The sequence below is a fragment of the Monodelphis domestica genome, chromosome 3, assembly GCF_027887165.1.
Source record: "Monodelphis domestica isolate mMonDom1 chromosome 3, mMonDom1.pri, whole genome shotgun sequence".
NCBI lineage: Eukaryota > Metazoa > Chordata > Mammalia > Didelphimorphia > Didelphidae > Monodelphis > Monodelphis domestica.
Genome location: NC_077229.1, coordinates 353,803,284 through 353,823,713, shown reverse-complemented (window position 1 = coordinate 353,823,713; position 20,430 = coordinate 353,803,284).

Genomic DNA, 20,430 nt, shown 5'->3' with positions numbered 1-20,430 from the left:
TGTGAGGGGTTTTGATTTCCATTTCTCTGTTTATAAGAGATTTAGAATATTTTTTTCATGTGCTTATTAATAGTTTTGATTTCCTTATCTGAAAAATTACATATTCATATCCCTTGCCCATTTATCAAATGGGGAATGGCTTGATTTTTGTGCAATTGATTTAGCTCCTTATAAATTTTAGTGATTAGACCTTAGTCAGAGGCTTTAGATATAAAGATTGTTTCCCAATTTGTTGCTTCCCTTCTAATATATTTTGCATTGCTTTTGTTGGTACAAAACTTTTTCATTTAATGTAATTAAAATTATTTATTTTGCATTTTGTAATTTTTTAAAAATCATATTGGTCTTAAAATCTTTTCTTTCCCAAAGATCTGACACGTATACTATTCTGTCTTTACCTAATTTACTTATAGTTTTCATTTTTATGTTCAAGTCATTCACCCATTCTGAGTTGTTCTTGGTGTAGGGTGTGAGATACTGCTCTAAACCTAATCTCTCCTGAACTGTTTTCCAATTTTCCAAACAATTTTCATAACATAGTAGATTTTTGTACCAAAAGTTGGGATCTTTGGGTTTGTCATAGAGTGTCTTGCTGTGATCACTTACCCCAAGTCTATTCCACTGATCCTCCTTTCTGTCTCTTAGCCAGTACCACATTGTTTTAATGACCACTGATTTATAGTACAGATTAACATCTGGTACTGCTAGGCCACATTCTTTAACATTTTTTTTCATTATTTCCCTTGATATTCTTGATCTTTTGTTCTTCCAAATAAATTTTATTATTGTTATTTCTAACTCAGTAAAAAGGATTTTTGGCAGTTTGATGGGTATGACACTCCATAAATAAATTTGTTTGGGTAGAATTGATATTTTTATTGTATTAGTTCCTCCTCCCCATGAGCAATTAGTGCTTTTCCAATTGTTTAGATCTAGTTTTAATTGTGTGGAGAGTGTTTTGTAGTTGTATTCATACAGTTCCTGTGTTTGTCTTGGCAAATAGATTCCTAAGTATTTTATATTGTTAAGGTGATTTTAAAGGGAATTTCTCTTTCTAATTCATGCTGCTGGGGTGGGTAGGAGATATATAGAAATACTGATGACTTATGTGGGTTTATTTTTGTATCCTGCAACTTTGCTAAAATTGTTGATTATTTCCACTAGCTTTTTGGTTGATTCTGTAGGATTTTTTAAGTGGACCATCGTTTCATCCATAAAGAGTTATAACTTGGTCTACTCATTGCCGATTTTAATGCCTTCAATTTCTTTTTCTTCTCTAATTGCTACTGCTAGTGTTTCTAGTACAATGTTAAATAATAGCGTTGATGACAGGCATCCTTATTTCACTATTGATCTTATTGGGAATGAATCTAGTTTATCCCCATTGCAGATGATGTTGACTGATGGTTTTAGATAGATACTGTTTATTATTTTTAGGAAATACCCTTCTATTCCTATACTTTCTACTGTTTTCAAAAGGAATGAGTGTTATACTTTGTCAAAAACTTTTTCTGCATCTATTGAGATAATCATGTGATTTTTGTTGGTTTGATTTCTGATATGGTCAATTATGTGAATGGTTTTCCTAGTATTGAACCATTCTTGTATTCCTGGTATAAATCCTACCTGATCATAATGGATAACCCTCATGATCACTTCCTGGAGTCTTTTTGATAGTATTCTATTTAAAATTTTGCATCTATATTCATTAAGGAGATTGTTCTGCAATTTTCTTTCTCTGTTTTTGATCCCCCTGGCTTTGGAATCAATACCATATTTGTATCATGAAATGGAATATGGTAGAACTCCTTCTTTACTTATCATGTCAAATAGTTTTTATAGTATTGGGATTCGTTGTTCTTTGAAAGTTTGATAGAATTCACTTGTGAATCCATCAGGCCCTGGGGATTTTTTCTTACTGAATTCTTTGAATGCTTGCTTAATTTCTTTTTCTGATATGGATTTATTTAAGTATTCTATTTCTTCTTCTATTAATTGAGGCAATTTATATTTTGTGTAAATATTCATCCAAATCACCTAGATTGCCATACTTATTGCCATATAATTGGGCAAAATAGTTTTTAATGATTGCCTTGATTTCCTCTTCATTAGAGGTGAAATCTCCCTTTTCATCTTGGGTACTGTTAATTTGAGTTTCTTCTTTCATTTATTATTATATTGACTAGTACATTGCCTATTATTTTATTTTTTCAAAGTACCAGCTTTTAGTCTTGTTTATTACTTCAATAGTTCTTTTACTTTCATTTTTATTAATTTCTCCTTTAATTTTCAGGATCACTAATTTAGTTTTCATCTGAGGATTTTTAATTTGTTCACTTTCTAGTTTTCTTAATTTGCATGCCCAATTCTTTGACTTCTGCCCTCCTGAATTTGTTAATATATTCACTCAAGGATATGTATTTCCCCTTGAGTACTACTCTGACTGCATCCCATAGAGTTTGAAAGGATGTTTCATCATTATCATTTTCTTCAAAGAAATTATTTATTGTTTCTATGATTTTTTTCTTTAACTTATGTTGAAGAATCATATTATTTAATTTCCAATTAATTTTTGGTTTGCCTCTCCATGATACATTCACCCTGTACCAATATTATTTTTATTGCATTATGATCTGAAAAGGTTGAATTCATTATTTCTGCTCCTTTGCACTTGTTTGCCATGTTTTTTATGCACTAATACATGGTCAATCTTTGTGAATGTACCATGTGCAGCTGAAAATAAGGTGTATTCCTTTTTGTCCCTATTCATTTTTCTCCACATATCTACTAACTCTAATTTTTCTAAGATTTAATTCACATCTCTTACCACTTTCTTATTTATTTTTTGGTTTGATTTATGTAGTTATGATAGAGGAAGTTTCAGGCCCTCCACTAGTTTTTTTTATAGTTTTTTATAGTTTTTCTATCTATTTCATCCTTGAGTTCCAGTATTCTTGCTGCACTTACAGGCAGGTCCAGCCCCTGAGAACTTAAAGATTACCTGGAAGTGGTCTGGGTATGGAGTGTAGTCATTCTCATGACGTTAGATGCATGCAATTAATGTTATTCTTTTTCATTTGATTTGCAGAGAATAAAAGAAGATTCCTGTTTCTTTCAAAACTTGAGTAGCTTCTATAATACATGAATCACATGGTAATGCCTCTCAACCAATATAGAATGGTAAATTCATCCCTCTATTCTAAAACATTTTAAAATTAAGATAAATCATTTTCTACCAAAATTCAATACCAACTCCATATAAAAGAACATTATATGATCCAGAAACATTTCTTAATTCTTTTCCTAAGTCTTGATTTTTCTCTTTAAACTGCTTATCAAAAAATGTTAGAAGTGATCTTAAAGGTTACCTAATGTAAAAAAATAGACTCAAATAGAGGAATACAATCCCCATGAGCCTTTGCTCCACTTCCCCAGAATGCTTTGTAATCTCACCTGTGCCAAGATTGAGAAGGTATTTAAGCTGATTCAAAGGCTTTTGAGGGGCTCTTGACTCTGGGACTTCCTTTTTGGGGCAGACCTGGCTTTTTTTCATAATGTAGGTGAGGTTGTGTCTAGGCCACTCTATGGCCTGGACACGTGTTTCTTATCCTGTATTTTCTTTAATCCTTAATCTTCAATAAACCTCTAAAAATATAATACTCCTTGCAGAGAGAAACTAATTTCTACCTGCCTCAGTCTCCCCATCTCCCCTAAATTTTAACTGTTACAGTTGGCGTAACCACTTCGGGAGAAAAAACTCTTAATCTTCTGATTTAATCTTTAATATCTAGTACCTAGAAAAAAAAATTTTGAGCCATATCTCTCTGGCTAAGGTTATCTACCCTTGCAAAGCACTTCAGAACTGGTTATAATTGTATTAACAACCTTGGAAAATTTAATGTGCTAAATATCTCAAATGATTTGATTTTAAGGGTTTTTTAAATATGATTTTTGGAATTTTTTTTCTTAACAATCTGGTTATTTTTGCCTTCCCCTACCATGAGGTAAGGCCAATAGTAGCTGAAGTGAAATACATTTTATAAACCCCAACATTCCCACATGTGAATGGAAGTTGGGCAGTTAATCTCAGGGCATTTGTATCCCTAAAAGCCTCCAAGAAAAAGGAGCATCCCTTTATTTATACTCTTCAGCTCACTATTTTACCTCTACCAGAATGATATCTAGATTTCTTGATTATGTTCTAAACCCAAGATGAGATTTACTTTGTTTTAAAAAAATATGTTTGAATACCAAGGTTGAAAGATTGCTATGTTTGTAAAAATTGTGACAAATGTCCATCAATTCATAGGTTTTAAAAATGTCATACAGCAACTTATGTGAAATATGAAAGTGTGTTTGTTTGCTATTGTAATTAATTGGGCTATTGAGAATTTTGGGGATTCTGATAACTACATATTTGCATTACTGTATTTTTAAAAATGAAAAATTGTTAACTTTGTTCAATTCATTTGCCTTCTACTCACAGTGATCATGGCCAGATATTAAGAGGAATTGGATCTCATTTTTGGTGAGAAAGCCTTGTATTTTATATTTTCTTAGCTGCCACAGAGTGTCAATGATTATAAGCTATATTTTTGAATTTTTTAAAGCTCTTTTATTATATTTTTCTTGCATGTGCAATATACTTTTTCAGTTTTTTTTTTATTTTTCTCTCTTTTTTATATTTGAAGCACATGTCACCAGTATTAAGATTTTCTTTAACTTTTTTACTTTTCAGTGCTACAAGTTTGAAATACATTTGCTAATGCATAACCCTAAAAAGCTTGTGACTATAAAAACGATGCTACTAATTATTTAAATAAATTATGGGACTTTGCTTAATCATTCTGTCTGATTCCAGGACAAGATATATACAAAAGAGCCACTGCATAGTGCCAATAGAGCATAAGGTCAAAGAGAACAACCAATCCTGGTGAAATTGATGTCACTTTGAGCCTAGACAAAGAGGACTTGAATGTGTTTGAGGTTCAAGGTTGCAGCTGTTTAACATGTGTTAAAAGCAGGTCTTCCTTGTTCCACATTCTACCAAGTACCTCAAACTTGGCTCCTGGAACCTTGGCTTATATACTCTGGTCCCCTTTTCTGCCTCTCATAGTGTGGTAACTATCTGTAGTCCTGGCTACTGTAAACCTTAAAATTTCTTAGACTTATGAATGTTGGAAATTTCACCATTGGAAGGTTTCATGCTTGTAGGGAATTTCCTACTGATAGTGGGAACTCTATTGAATGTGAACCCCATTGGCATGGGAGGTTCCTCCTCCTCCCTTCTTAAGATTACTTTAGGACAGAAACCTTTTGCTGAACAATGGGAAGGGCTTTGACCTATGCTTAAGCATAGAACAGGAAGATGAGTCATGATTGATTTTAGAATTGATACAATAGAGATACTTGGAATGACAGAACCAGGTCTTGGAACTTATAATTTCCACCCTACTCAGTCCTAACAGGATTTAGGAAGGGCTGCAGCATAGATCAAAATTTAATTATTCCAATATCCACCCTACTCAGGGTAACAGAATTTAGGAAGGGCTGCAGCAAAGGATCAAGATTTAATTATTTGAGAATATGACCTTCAACAGACATGTGCAAAGCCACAGACCTCTGGGCGGTCCTGGATTAAGCTAGAGCCACCATTGGCACAGGGAAGACATGGACAGTGATTGGTAGATGTGAGAACTGAGGGGAGGGAACTTGGATGGTTTCCTTAAAGATAGCAGGGTCTGAGGACTGGGGGGTGGGTTGGAGAGGTTTTGCTCTGAGAGGTTGTGCTCTGAGAAGCTTGCTCTGAAGGAAGCTGGATGTGGAGGCCCCTGAGACTGTTTCTCCATTTTGGTCATGTGAGTGATAGGGACCGATCTCTTTTCTTTGCCTCAGCTATCTAAGGGCTTGGGCCTTTTGGCCCAGCCTAAATGGAGGGGGTATTTAAGCCTTATTCCCTTCTTTCTCTCTCTCTCTCTCTCTCTCTCTCTCTCTCTCTCTCTCTCTCTCTCTCTCTCTCTCTCATACCTTTCTTCCTCCTGTTTGTAATTAAAAACTCCATAAAAGGTTGACTGCTGACTTGAGTTTTCATTTAGGAATTACATAGCTGAATTCCTTGGCGACCTTAAATTAATATATATAAGTCTTTTAAAGTGATTTCCTTGTCACACTACTGACTGGGTAAATGCCTCATTGCTTAGATCATTTTGATTGGGCCCTGATTCAAGGACCTGTTACAGGTTTATTTTTCTTCTACTTGGAATTTTTACACATAAGACTTTGATAGCCTATATTTTCATCCAAAGATTTTTCTTTTCTTTTTGATTTTTCTGATGTCTTTTTAATATCTATTGTCAATTGATTCATATACCTGATACCTTAGCCATGCATCCCTAACTGATTCTGTATCTTTCAATCACCCATAACATGGGGAAATGTAAAAAAATATTATTGTAAATTGCAAAGTTTAAATTCTTTTTGAGAAGAATTTTAGGTAAAGAAGATGCTACTTCCCTGAATCCAGAAACCGAACTGTTGGAGAAGCCATCATGAAGAAACCTCCAGACCACAAGCTGCACAAAAATGAACTTTGGGTGTGGTTAATGAACATTTATTTGCATGCATACTTTCATGCCAAAGGGGACTGCCCCCTAACTGGCTTTCTGTCAATGTGTCCAGTAATTATTGGTTTTATTCTTTTCTTTCTCTTATCCTCAAATTATTGTAATCTTTAAATTGATTATGTTTTCATGATCCTTTGGAAAAAAATTAATTTTTTTGCAAACGATCAAAAGGGGAATGTAAAAAAATAGACTCGAATACAGGACTACAATCCCCATGAGCCTTTGCTCCACTTCCCCAGAATGCTTTGTAATCTCACCTGGGCCAAGATTGAGAAGGTATTTAAGCTGATTCAAAGGCTTTTGAGGGGCTCTTGACTCTGGGACTTCCTTTTTGGGGCAGACCTGGCTTTTTTTCATAATGTAGGTGAGGTTGTGTCTAGGCCACTCTATGGCCTGGACACGTGTTTCTTATCCTGTATTTTCTTTAATCCTTAATCTTCAATAAACCTCTAAAAAATATAATACTCCTTGCAGAGAGAAACTAATTTCTACCTGCCTCAGTCTCCCCATCTCCCCTAAATTTTAACTGTTACACTAATGCAACCACCTCTTATTCTTATTTCCTTCCTTCCTTCTTGCTTCCTTCTTTCTTTCCTTCCTTCCTTCCCTTTTTACAAATCAGAACATGTAAACTCCAGAAATTTAATCAAATGACTAAACATCTTGTTCTATGACTGCAAATTGTATAAATCTTCCTAAAGTAAACTTCTGTTAATAAAATATTTTCCATAGTGTTAAAATGATACAAATTTGATAATATATTTCTTAATGTTTAAGACCATATTTTAAATGGAAAAATATATTATATTGTACTGTACACTTTACACTTTTGCTTTAGGGGACTCCATCATTTTGAGGAAAGTTTTTCTAACAGTGAAGATCCTATAACATTTACCTTCTCATCATCTTTAATTCTTGAGCATGTCTTTATGTGATCTTTTGTAAACACAAAACATTAATGATTTTTCTTTTTGGGGTTTGGTGAAGCCTTCTTAAAGTGTTTCATACTAAATTTTATTGACTACTATTCTGTCCTATAGTACTCAAGTCTGGACCCATCTCATTATCCACCTGTGGTACATATCAAAAATATATATTCTGATGTAATAACCCCCAAAGAGTTTCTTTCCAGCTATAGGTCTTGGAAATATTTAATTTTCTATGTAAGTTCTCCCCATACCAACCTTCACCTCACATGGTTTTTAAATTATAGACTGTCCTATTAAAACAGTTTGTTAGATATGAACTACAAAAATTTATTCCAAAGAAAGAAAATAACTCCATATTTTGCCACAACTGCCAAAGCACTTTGCCACTTTGTCCTCCCATTTCATCAACCTCCTCAGCCTCCATAATCTTCAGTTATTTTTCCTGTCATCCACACAAATATGTATGCCTTAGATATCAACCAAAACTATGCCTCTACCATCAACTGAATTTGTGCCTTAGTATCATAACTTCCTGTCATTTTATCTGTCTCTATATTGCTAAAATTATTTTTTCTACTTCAAGCAATTTTAATACCATGATCCTTCTTCCTTCCAGTCAAACAGAACTATCATGGAATCCCTTTCCTTCCTCCTTATCCTAGTTAACTAGTGTGAAATTTAGATTACTCCATCCTACTTCGATCTTACTTCATGGAGAAGATGAAATTGTAATCTCCTGATTGAACAATGAAGGTACTTAGTTCTTAATTTATAGTGAAGCTAGAACTTTAAGCTAAGTATATTTTAAGATCTTAATACAAAAATGTGTTAAGTAACTATAAAGGGCAAATTAATCACAAAAATGTTAAGTAACTCAAAATATATACTCTAATAAAAAAGATGAGAACTAAAGAATGGGCAGTCCTGGAGAAAATATGATAGTATTAGTATCTCTGATATGATTAGTAGACACAAAAATTTAGAGGAGGGGACACAAAAGTAAAAGGTCTATATAATTTGCATCACTTCCTCTCTCTGGTACCTTTGGCAGAGGAGAGTTGACTGGTGGCAGCGTGCTGGGCCTTTCGGTATCGTGGCATTACTACAGCTATTGTCTGGTTTAGTGGTAAGTTTCTGGCTGAGGTTTTCCTCCTTTACTTTCCAAACTTTATTCTCTTAGAAAGCTTTAATCGTCTTCAGATACATAGTGATGGAGATTTTGAACTCCCCCCGGCACAGGCCAGGTGGGAGAAATCCTATACTCTCTTCCCTCTTTCTCCTTAAGGAAGAAATCCCATACCCTCTTCCACCTTTCTCCTTAAATCCTTCTCTCTATATTAATTTTAAAAAATTCAATAAACTTCCAGAATGACTTGGGTATTTTGTTTTGGTATTTTTCCCTGGCGACCAATTAATTTAGATTTAATTCACAACCCTAAATGTTCTCTACACTAGTTTAATTAATTATAAATATTTCTTTATCCTTACTTAATTTTTCCCTCATTCTACTACATTTCATGCCCTGACAATATGAATGATACATCCCCTCACTTTTGCCTTCTTTTTAACTCCTAAACTGCTCAACACAACTGAGGTAAATCATACTGTTTTTTATTAAACCAAAAATAAAAATTAATATTATTTTATATTATTTTCAAATATTTTATAAGAGGGGAGGGTAAAAAGGGTATTTTTCTTGTGGAACACTGATATAAAACAACACGTGAGAGAAAAATTTTTCTTATACTTTCAATAGGAAAATAATAATTTAGACTGTAGTAAAAATATCATGGGCTCAGGAAGATTAGGTTCTCTTCTTGCTTTGAATAAACTTCAGTTTATTCATCTAACAATTAGGGGCATGTAGATGAAATCATTATTAGTTTTTGTTTCCTCTTAATTCCTAAAAGTTTAGATATTTATTTTTTACTATATTAAAGGTGGATATGACATCAAGCATAGAGGCTGAAACACTATAGGTATTTAATAAATGATAGTTGATTGACTGGGACTTGAGAAGTATAAATCAGTGCCTGTCTGTGTCTTTTGCCAGTGTCTGACTTTTTGCCTGTTTCTGTCTTTTTGTCTCTGTCTGTCTCTGTCTCTGTCTCCGTTTCTGTCTCTGTCTCTCTCTGTCTCCGTTTCTGTCTCTGTCTCTCTCTCTCTCTGTCTCTGTCTGTCTCTCTATCCACACACACACACACACACACACACACACACTCCCACAACAGTAGATAGGCTATTATGTGTAAGGACACAGAGCATATTTAGTGACAATTTGGGTTATCTTCGTTACTCAGTGGATTGAACTGAAAAACAATTGTGAGTCCTTTGGATAAGTGGATGAATGTAGTTTTCAGGATTTGGAGGGAAAAAATACCTAAGATCCCAGGGAGCTATTTGCTGGTAGTTTAACTTTCTTGTTGGCAGTCTATCTATTTCTATCTTTTGGAACTACTTTATTCTCTTGGGAACTGCATTTATTTTAACCAAGGGATATTTGAATATATATTTTATTGAATGGATTATTTGTTTGAATACATTTTCTATGACCAATCCATTACATACATTAGATCAGGAAACATGACCCAGGTGATATTTATGGTAAGGGCAATATGTGCATGCTTGAGTGTGGATATAATTAGTTTTGCCAGAATCAGAAAAGTTATTTTAGGGTCCAAAATAGCACTAAGTAGTCATATTTCTACGTAAATACAAAACAATAACAAGAAACATCACTGTTATGTAAGATTAAGATAAATATACAATAACTCCAAGTATTATATTTTATACAATTTATTAATAATCACTTGAAGTAGAGTAAATAAAATAACAAAAGCAAAAGACTGAGTAAAGAGAAGTTTTTCCAACCAAGCTAGCAAGAGAAGAGAGAGTGAGGCCAAGGTTACAGAAATCTCCAAAACATAAGGATATAATATGAGGACAAAAGTGGCATTTTGGGAAATGGAGTCCTGTGGTACAAAATTCTAATTACAGAGTTGCTTTTTTTTAAGTTAACTAATCTTTCCTTTCTCCATTCCCTATAAGATAATTGAATGATCTTAGAAAGGATTGAGAGGGAGAGGTTTGTCATTTCATGGTTTGCTGATAACACTTTACTGAGTTGAGGATTTTATCCATCATGTTTTCCATAAGAAGTGGTAACTGATGATTTCAGAAAGCCCAGATCTTGTGTAAGATAGTCTGGAAGAAAGAAAGATTTTAGCATAATTTAATACGAGCTAAAATCCTTTTAAATTTCCTAGCAGAATGCAATATTTTAAAATGTTCCTGCTCCTTATGAATTAAACTATTTATGACTTCTCTAAAAATATACCATGGTATATTTTATAATATTGTTTGACAAAGCATAAACATTCCATTTGTCATCAATCAAAAACAATTCTAATTATAGAAACGTTTTCATATGAACTTTCATATATGCACATATACTCTGATAATAACTTCCTTGGTAAAAATTCAACTTGTTTACATGTAATCAGTTTACATAGATTGGAAAAAAACCATAATAGATATTTGGGCTACAGAATTAATTAAAATTATATACTCTTGTTACTCACACAGAGAGTACAGAGCAATAAGTTGATGAAAGAAAAGAGTGCTTTAGTGTCAATATTGTGTCAATTTGTTGCTCATGTATGAGTTGATTTTTATGCCTTCAAAAATTATATTCACTACCCTTCCTTTTCCAAGATGAAATCATTCTTGTGTGAGAAATTCTTTTGCCTTGCTAATTCTGGCAAGGAGAGATGGTAGAATAACCTCAGAACTAGTAAATAAAAACTATAAAGGCAATAGAAGTTTAGAATATCACTTTACTAGCACTGAAGGAAGTCTCTGCATCATCCCAAAAGAAAAATGGCTATAGATATATCAGAAACATGTAATCTAAAATCTGAAAGGGTTTCAGGAAGTTGTTAATTCCAAAGGGTAATTGTGTGTTGGTGCCTTTTGGGATATCCTAAATAAGTGATCATCTAGAGACTTATAGTGAAAAATATATAGCAGATTAATGTTCAGGTCCTATCTCTTTCACCTCCTGGCTGTGTGCTCATGCACAGCTCATTTAAATTATCTAAACACTGGTTTTCTTCATCTATAAGATAAAAATAGTATCTGTAATACCTAATTCAATAAATCAACCAGCATTTATCAAGCGCCCACTGATTATGTGATATTGCACTACATCATAACGTTATAGGGAAACTCATAAGGAATAATTTAGAAGGAAATGGAAAAGATATAGATATATGTAGATACATTGCTTTTGAAACTTTTAAATACTATAAATATCAATCATTATGGTAAAATCTATTTAATCAGTCCCCCAATCCCACTGTTCTCAATACTTCTTCCAGTTCTGTTACCTATTTAAATTTCCTCTTGAAACTCAGCAGAAGTCCTCATTTCCAACTTTAATAAAAATTTTGAAGTCATCTATTTTGAGTGTGTAATTAATTTCTTTACCCTAGAACTCAAATTCCTAGAATGCTATGTTCCTTCTCAGGTGATGTGCTGATGTAGGGAATATTTAAGTTTGGTGTAGCCCAACTCTCAAACTCTCTCTCTCTCTTTTGATGATAGCATGCTATGGAGGTGAGGTTAGGGAGAGGCAGGAGAACTTGCTCACATTTTTTTTAGATATTTTTACTTGTATTTCCTTTTTATTCCTTCTACTTCAATTGATTATTAACAAACTCTATAAAATATAATTCTTGGAGTGTTGGATGTTAATTTAAATCTTACATGAGTTCAGTCATATACCTTAAACTACAGTTTAAACTTCTCTATATCTTCACCCATGATCTCTTCATTCTATTCCCTGGAAAAGAAACAGCACTTCTTCCAGTACCAAACCATGAAAGAAAGAAAAAAATTAAAAAAAAACTAAAGAAAACAAAGAAAATTTGCCAAACTCTTCTGCTAAGTCTCTCGTTCCCAAGGTTCTCCATGGGCCTCATCAATTATGCAATTCCACCATGATTTTCAATTTTGCTCTATGTAATATTCCCCTCATAATTTTATAAAATCATTCTAAAGACTTCCCAAATTCTAAAAGAACAACACCCTTCTTGATCTTCCAATTCATTTAATCTCTATATCTGTCCCCTCAATGCCTGCATTTTAGAAAGATTTGCATATTCATTCCACAGTTACCACACTCCTTAATGCCTTGCAATCTAGTTCCTGATACCACTTACCCACAGAAACTTATCTGTCCATGGTTAGTAATTAACTTTTAATTGCCCCTTCTCAATCCTCATCAACCTACATTCCCTCCTCTTTGGCCCACACTTCTATCAATTTTCATGGCACTTTTCTTTCCTGATTCTCTTCCCATGTCTTTTGCTAGAACATCATGTTTCTCCTGTCACATAATCATCCTAAACTACTCTCTTGAATTCCAGTTCATTATTATATTAAAGTCCTACATGTCCCATAATGATCTCATCATATCTCTCAAAATATAACTCTTTCTTCACTTATTCCTTCTCCATTTTTTTACTTATAGCAGATATGGACTCATTTATACCCCAAATAGCTAGCTTTAGAGAGCATACTTACCTCCAAGTACATCAGTGTTTGAAGGAGAAATGAAGGAATACATAGTCATCTCACTTTCAGCACATATAAGTTCACATTTAGTGGAATAAAAGCTATCTTCCCTAACTAATGAATGGTCAAATATTATGAAATGACAATTTTCAGTGAGAAGATTCCAAGTTATCAAAATCCATAAGCAAAAATGTGCTAAATTCCTAATATTTAAAGAAATAAAAACAATTTTGAGATTCCATTCACTGGCCAGATTAGCAAAAATGTATTCATCCCAAAAGCAAGATGGCACTATTGTAGGGGCTAGGGGAAGGGGGTATATTGATATAGTATTCATAGAGCTGTGTTCTTGAAAGCAATTTGGAATTAACCCCCCAGAATTACAGATGTTTATACCTTTGGAACCATTACTATACCTATACCCTAAAAAGAAAACGTATTTTGGGAGGGTGAAGGGTTTATGAGTTCTTTAAAAAACAGTCAATTAGAAAACACAGAGATATCTATCAACTAAAGAGTGACTGAAAGAGATTATAGTATATGAATGTTATGTAACAATATCATGTTAAAAAAATAGAAAAGGAAAATCGTCAAAAAAATTTGAGAAGATATAAAATAGTTTAGAGTAGATTAAGGCGAAGCAGGAGGACCATTTATAAAGTAATGAAACAATCTAAAATTTAAAAATCCAACAAATTAAGAAAACCTGATAAGTGTCATGATTTATATGAATTTTAGTAACAAAATAATAAATACAATCACCTCCAAGTAGCAGAATGATGGACTAAAAATGTGTATTAAAATGTAGTTTTAGACATGACGAAAGTACTAATTTATTTGGTTTGAAAATGTATAGTTATAACAAGTTTTGTTGTAGTTTGTTAGGTTTTTTAAATTATCATTTGTATCCCCAATGTGGAAAGGGAGGTAGAATGGGATTAGAATGAAGTCTCCTTCCCAATAAAAATGAGAAGCAATTAGAAAGTTGAAGAGCATTTGAAGAAATTGAAGAAAATGAAGAATATTTTCATTGAATTTATCATATACATGGAAGGAAAAGGATGCTGTACAAAACAGGGATTTATAATTTCATGTAAAATCAGCTTTTTATATGTATTACAATGTTTATTTCATTGTTTTAAATGTTTAGAATTTTTTAAATTATAAAAAAATTGATTCTTCATTTTGTTTAATTATCACAACATTGATAGCTCACATTTTTAAATATCTAGCAGTTGTTGATATCTAGATTCAATTTTGTTTTAAAAGAATAGTAATAGAGAGGAATAAATTATGATAGAGTTTAGTTTAGATTTTTTCCATCACTGTTGTTCTGGTGAAACTTAAAGGTGCCATTGGAAACATTTACTTAAAAATGCCAAATGTAATCATTTCTATTGAAAATGATTGTTAACTCTCCAACTTTTGATAAATCAGTTCCATGGATTAATATGTATTATTTTAGCTGTAGGTACCTAGTGACATGCTTATATTGTAGGGGGGGGGAGTTATTTTTAAAAGGGTTGGACTGGATTATTTAAGTGTGGTTACCAGGAATTTAATTTATTCCAAAGAGATTTATTTACAATTTATTTACAAAATGTAGAAAGGATGAAGTAAGAAAATCAGAGAGAGGATAGGGTAAGTTATCTAGCTTAAGTACTAAGAAATTTATTCCCAGGCAGGGAGAGTTAGTCCTTAGGCCTTGGCAAAGTCAAGGATCTGGGAAAATCTCTTTCAAGAGGTAAGTGACTCCTGAGGCTAGTTTTCTCAGAAAATCCAGCAGTTAAGAGTCAGCTTTTCACTCATCATGTGTCAGTTCAAAGGAAGAGATTTTAGAACAGCCTCACAAGGAACAGGGTCTCGGGTCCAGCCTCCATTCCAAAGAATGAAGAATTGTCTCCAGTTTCCACTTCAAAAGAATGAAGAACTCCCTCCACTCTCTACTTCCAAAGAATGAAGAACTGTTTCACAGGAAGTGACAGCTCCTTTTAAAGATGCTTCTTTTTACATCACTTTCTGTGTCTTCCCCTAATTTTACATCAACCAATCACAGTTAAAGTTTGCTTTAAGACTTCCCAGGGGCAGTTAGTTTAATTCTAATTTATCACCCACTATTGCACACGTGGGTCACAGACCTCCTACTAGTGATTAAGTGGGATGTTTACACTTTTGATGATTAGATCTAAAAATGAGCAGATCTCCATACTCAACTTTTATGTAGGGTATTTATACTTTGGGTAATTAAATCTAAAAACAGGCAGGGGTTACAATTTTAATCTTCACAAAATATAATAAGGTAGGGTAAAAGAATGTTAGATTACAAGTTAGAAGCCATAATTTGATTCAGGTCCTAACTATACTACTTCTTATCCTTGTGACCTTGTGTAATCTAACTTTTCTGGGCCTCAGTTTTTTATGTATACATGGGTGATTTTATTTGTATTACCTAACTCACTGGAATCTTGAAGGAAGTGTTTATTATTCAATTTCACACTTCTAATAATTGTTATTAATCCAATATAATTAATCTAGTCTAAGATTACTGCATTTCCTTAACCAAAACATTATCTGATACTAAGATAGAGTGGTTAATTATGGCCAAAGGATGGATATTCCCCATTTAAGACTTAGTTTTTTAGCAGATACCTTCACTTAGTTTCTCAACAACCTTGAAGCTGTACTGGGCTATCTGTTCCAGGATATCCTCCAGTTGCATTAATTAATTCTCATTGCCTCTAACAATTGTGAAGATAATTTTAGGATTGTGACATAAAATCTAGATTTAATTGCCCACTGGGGAAAATCTCAAATAAAATATCCAAGTCAGTCTGGAAATTTATGGTAATTTAATTACTTTAGAGGGAAGGGATTTAAGGAGAAGGAAGGAAGATGACATAAGATTTCTCCTGCCTGGCCTGTTCCAGGGGCAATTTTAAAATTCCCACCTCTAGGTCTCTGAAGAAGATTAGAGGCTTCTAAGATGATAACGTTGGAAAGTAAATGAGGGAAACTCAGCAAGAAACTCACCACCAAATCAGACAATAGCTTGAAGCCATGCTAAGATGCCAAAAGGCCCAGCAGGATGTTATCAGTCAACTCTTCATCAAAAAAGGTAGTGGAGAGAGGAAATGAGCCAATATATAGACTTTTCACCCTTGTGTCCCTTTCTCTAAATGCCCATTCTTTTAGAGTTCTCATCTTCTTTAATTATATTATCTCTTTAGAGTTACATAACACTTCTTTCTTAAGTTCACCTTTTGTGAGCTACTTAACCTTTTGTGATTAATTTAACCTTTATAGTTACTGAACACCCTTTTTGTATTAAGATCTTAAAATAGGCAACTTAAAGTTCTAGCTTCACTATAAGGTAAGAGTTTTCATTGTTCTATCAGATTACAACTTTATCTTCCACTAAAGTATGATCTAAGTAGGGTGGAGTAATTTAGACTTCCCAAGACATTCCTGATTTTGTTAAACTAAGTATCTTCATTATTACAATCAGGAAATAGATAAATACAATTTTCACACCATTTCATGGTCTTCAGATACTTTTCTCACACTCTTTTTTTCCAAACAAAGGAGCTTTAATAAAAGGAGCAATTTCATTTTTTGTTATTAATTTAATAAATTTTTTAAGAATGAGAAGCTTTGGGTAGTTTTAGCAGCAGTCATTAAGCAACCAGGATTTTTCATTCCAGAGATGAGCTGGATATAGATTCTAAATTCTGCTAGTGCCAAAATACAAATTGCAGAACAAAAGATTTTCCAATTAATGAAATCATTTGGCTGATATGACTGAAATAAAAATTCATTCAGGATTCCTACTTGACACTTTCTAATTTGACAGACTTCTAGTCTTCTGGATTCCCATGGTTGTAAAAAGATTTCATTTGATGTTTTGAATCGTTTATATTTTCAAATGAATACATTCTTCTCTTTGAATGTCATTAATGTGAAATTTAAGAGATTTAAGGATATCAATTCAATTATGCTTTTTAAAGGATTTATTGAAATACATTAAAATTTCATATGTACATATATACATATATGTGAGTGTGTTTATATATATGTGTATAATTAGAAATAATTAAACCTGGTTAAACTCAGAAGGAATTCTGAGTTAAATAAACTGTCAAATTTCCCTAAAATGCCATTGAGGATGGTTTTGAAGATGAAAGAAAATTTACAATCAACCAACTCTCCCTTCTTGTATACAGAAAAAGCTAGAGCTAGAAAACAAATGCTGGAGTTCTTTCTTCTGAAGTGTTAATTTGAAAAGTATTTTGGGAATTAACTCTTTAATTTTTAAATAAGGGCATGTGTCATGAGCACTATGTATAGAGTGCCAGGGTTCCAACATTGAGAGAGAAAGAGAGGGAGAGAGGCAGAGAGAGAGGCAGAGAGAGAGAGAGAGAGAGAGAGAGAGAGACAGACAGACAGACAGACCAACAGACAGACAGAGAGACAGAGAGAGAGAACAAAGGGGCCACATGGAAAGATGTATAGGCTCCATGATCTCCATTTATAAAGACAAGAAGGAAGACTTTTATAAAGAGTAAAATTCTAAGCATCATATCAGTCTTGGGGGGGGGGGGGCATGTCCCATGTTGCTTTCCCACAGAATATTGTTTATGAAATGACTTCACACAAGAAAGTTACCAGGTTTCCTTTATAAACATAAGAAAATTGAAGAAGAGTCTTTGAGAGCCAAGCCAGTGGTCTCACAAAGAGGAGGGTCCTTCTGTCTAGAGTGGGGCTGTTAAGTCAGATAAATGATGAGAGGCACTGTATGCTCAATCCTATGTCAGGCATCATACAGTGTTCTGCCATGGCACAGTGGTTGATTTATTTTATAGGTTCAGTGAGTACATACTTTCTTGGAACATAATTATTTTTCAACATACATGGTTCCATAGAACCTAACAACAGACATGAAGCCTAAGGAGATGGTCAAAAAAACATTGTTGGTATAACAGAAATAGATGAATGACTTAACCAGGGTGATCTGGAGGTTAGACCCTCCTGACCTAAGGAATGACCAGAGTTAGGGGAATCATTTTTACCTTTGGTCAGTTTTCACAATCAATCACAATTACTTAGGAGATGGGTAACAAAACATTTTGTAGCTAGGTATGGGTTTAAAGGGTAATTTAATACAAACCAGAATTGGGATTTTCCTCAATTTCCAAGTTGTGTATTTCTTGTGCTTGATTCAGGTATCTGGCAAGGTTGATTGGTTATGAACCAGAGAAGTATGTCAGTAAATTTGTTTCAAAGGAAAGATTAATTTACCTGTCATGCTTTGCCTGCAATGGGTGTGGAGCTTTTAAGTATGCCTCTGCTTGAGAGAGAAGGGAGAGTAGTGGGTATTGGCCTTTATGTTTTGATTCTGTGATTGTAATTTTTCAGGATAATAATCTGGGGGAATTAAATTGGGATATATATGTGTGTGTGTGTGTGTGTGTGTGTGTGTATAGCTTCTAACAGAAAATTTATAAATCATACATTATATTCTTTCACCAGTTCTTCTATCACTAACCCATTTTGCCTTTGGCTGCAGCTTTAAGCAAGGTTTTAGCACATATTCTTGTGTAGTTAAGTAAATAGGGGTCTTGGTGGCTAAGGTTGATAGATTATGTCATAGTAGTCACGTTATTATACAATGTCTTAATTTGTACACCTCCTAGTAGTCAGGAATTATTAATCTTGATTTCTCCATTATTGTCAAAATATGTCAGGGGTCTCTCCCAAGGTGGAAAAGGTAGGTAAGCCAATACATAGTTTCTTGTGTCCCTGGCATGCTTAACAGTACAACCATTGTCATAGTCATCATTTCAAGTGTCACATTGCCTCCTTGAGCCTTGTAAGGATAATTTTAGCGTTGTGACCTAATCTAAATTATTTTTGGTCACCAGGGAATATCCCAAATAAAATACCCAAGTCAGTTTTTTTTTTAATTTATGGTGGTTTAATTAATATAAAGAAAATGAATTAAGGAGAAGGGAAAGGGAAAAGGTATAGGATTTCTCCTGCCTGGCCTGTGCCAGGGGGAGTACAAAGTCCTCTGCCATGAGGTCCCTGAATTAGATTAGTGGCTTTTTAAGAGCATAGTGTTTGGAAGGTAAAGGAAAAATAATTAGCATAAACTCCAGTAGAGCTCAGTAAAGATGACTCACTTGAACTAGGCTACTCAACTTCCTCCAGTAAGGTATAAAAAAAAAAAAAACTCACTGTTAAACCCAGACAATAGCAGCTGCCAATGCTGAAATGCTCAGGACACTCCATCAGTCACCTCTCCGTGGCCAAATAGGTCAGAGAGAGGAAGTGATGTGAAATATATAGACAGTTTTTACATCACTTTCCTACATCTTACATGTACCATTGGTAGCTTAAGCTTGAATTAGGACAGCCCAGGGGTCTGTCTGCTTTTTCTGCACATGTCTGTTTAAGGCCATTTCCTCAGAAAAATAAATCTTGAGTTTGGTGCAGATCTTCCTAATCATGTTAAACTAAGGAGGGTGGAGAAATGCAGGGTTCCCAGGACCTGATTCTGTTATCTCTATTGTATTTGATCAAGTATCTCTATTGTAATTGATCAGTAAATAGGTAAATCAGATCTTCTAAAATACTGTCTGATTGGGTTGGAATAGTTTTAAAAATCACACCAGTAAATCATGTCAGTAGGTGGGCTAAATCAAGTAGAGGGATATTTATTAGCCACAAAGCTGTCATTGAGTTAGCATATCTACCCCGAGCATGTGAAGACTTCTTTGTTGGAATAGGCTTATGTGAATGGCTATGAAATCTGCTGAAGAAAGTACTGAGGAATACTTAAAGCTAGGCTAGATATCAAAGAATCAATGACCAACCACTGAATCCCAAGCCAGTAAAAGTTATTCCGACTTTTTTTCTTAGGTTTTTCTTGCCACTGGACACAGATGACTCTGGAAGAGACAGTGAGATTGATGACTTTGTGCCTCATTTAACTACAGTACATGCTTACATCAAGACATCACCTGGTGATATCATTGTTCCTATGTGACAATAAAAGACAAAAAATACTAGACACTTCTCTGTTAAAAAATCATTAAAAAACAAGGAAAAAGAGGAAGGAAAATATAAATATTCTAGTAGACATCTGAAGAAATGTTACAGATCTTGACTTTACCATGACAATCAACTATAACACCTTGAACCTTGGATGTTACATCCATAAAATGAAGGAGTTAGATTAGATAATAGCTATGGTCCCTTCAGTCTTTAATATTTGGCAAAAGCCTTGGCCGCAAAATGATCAA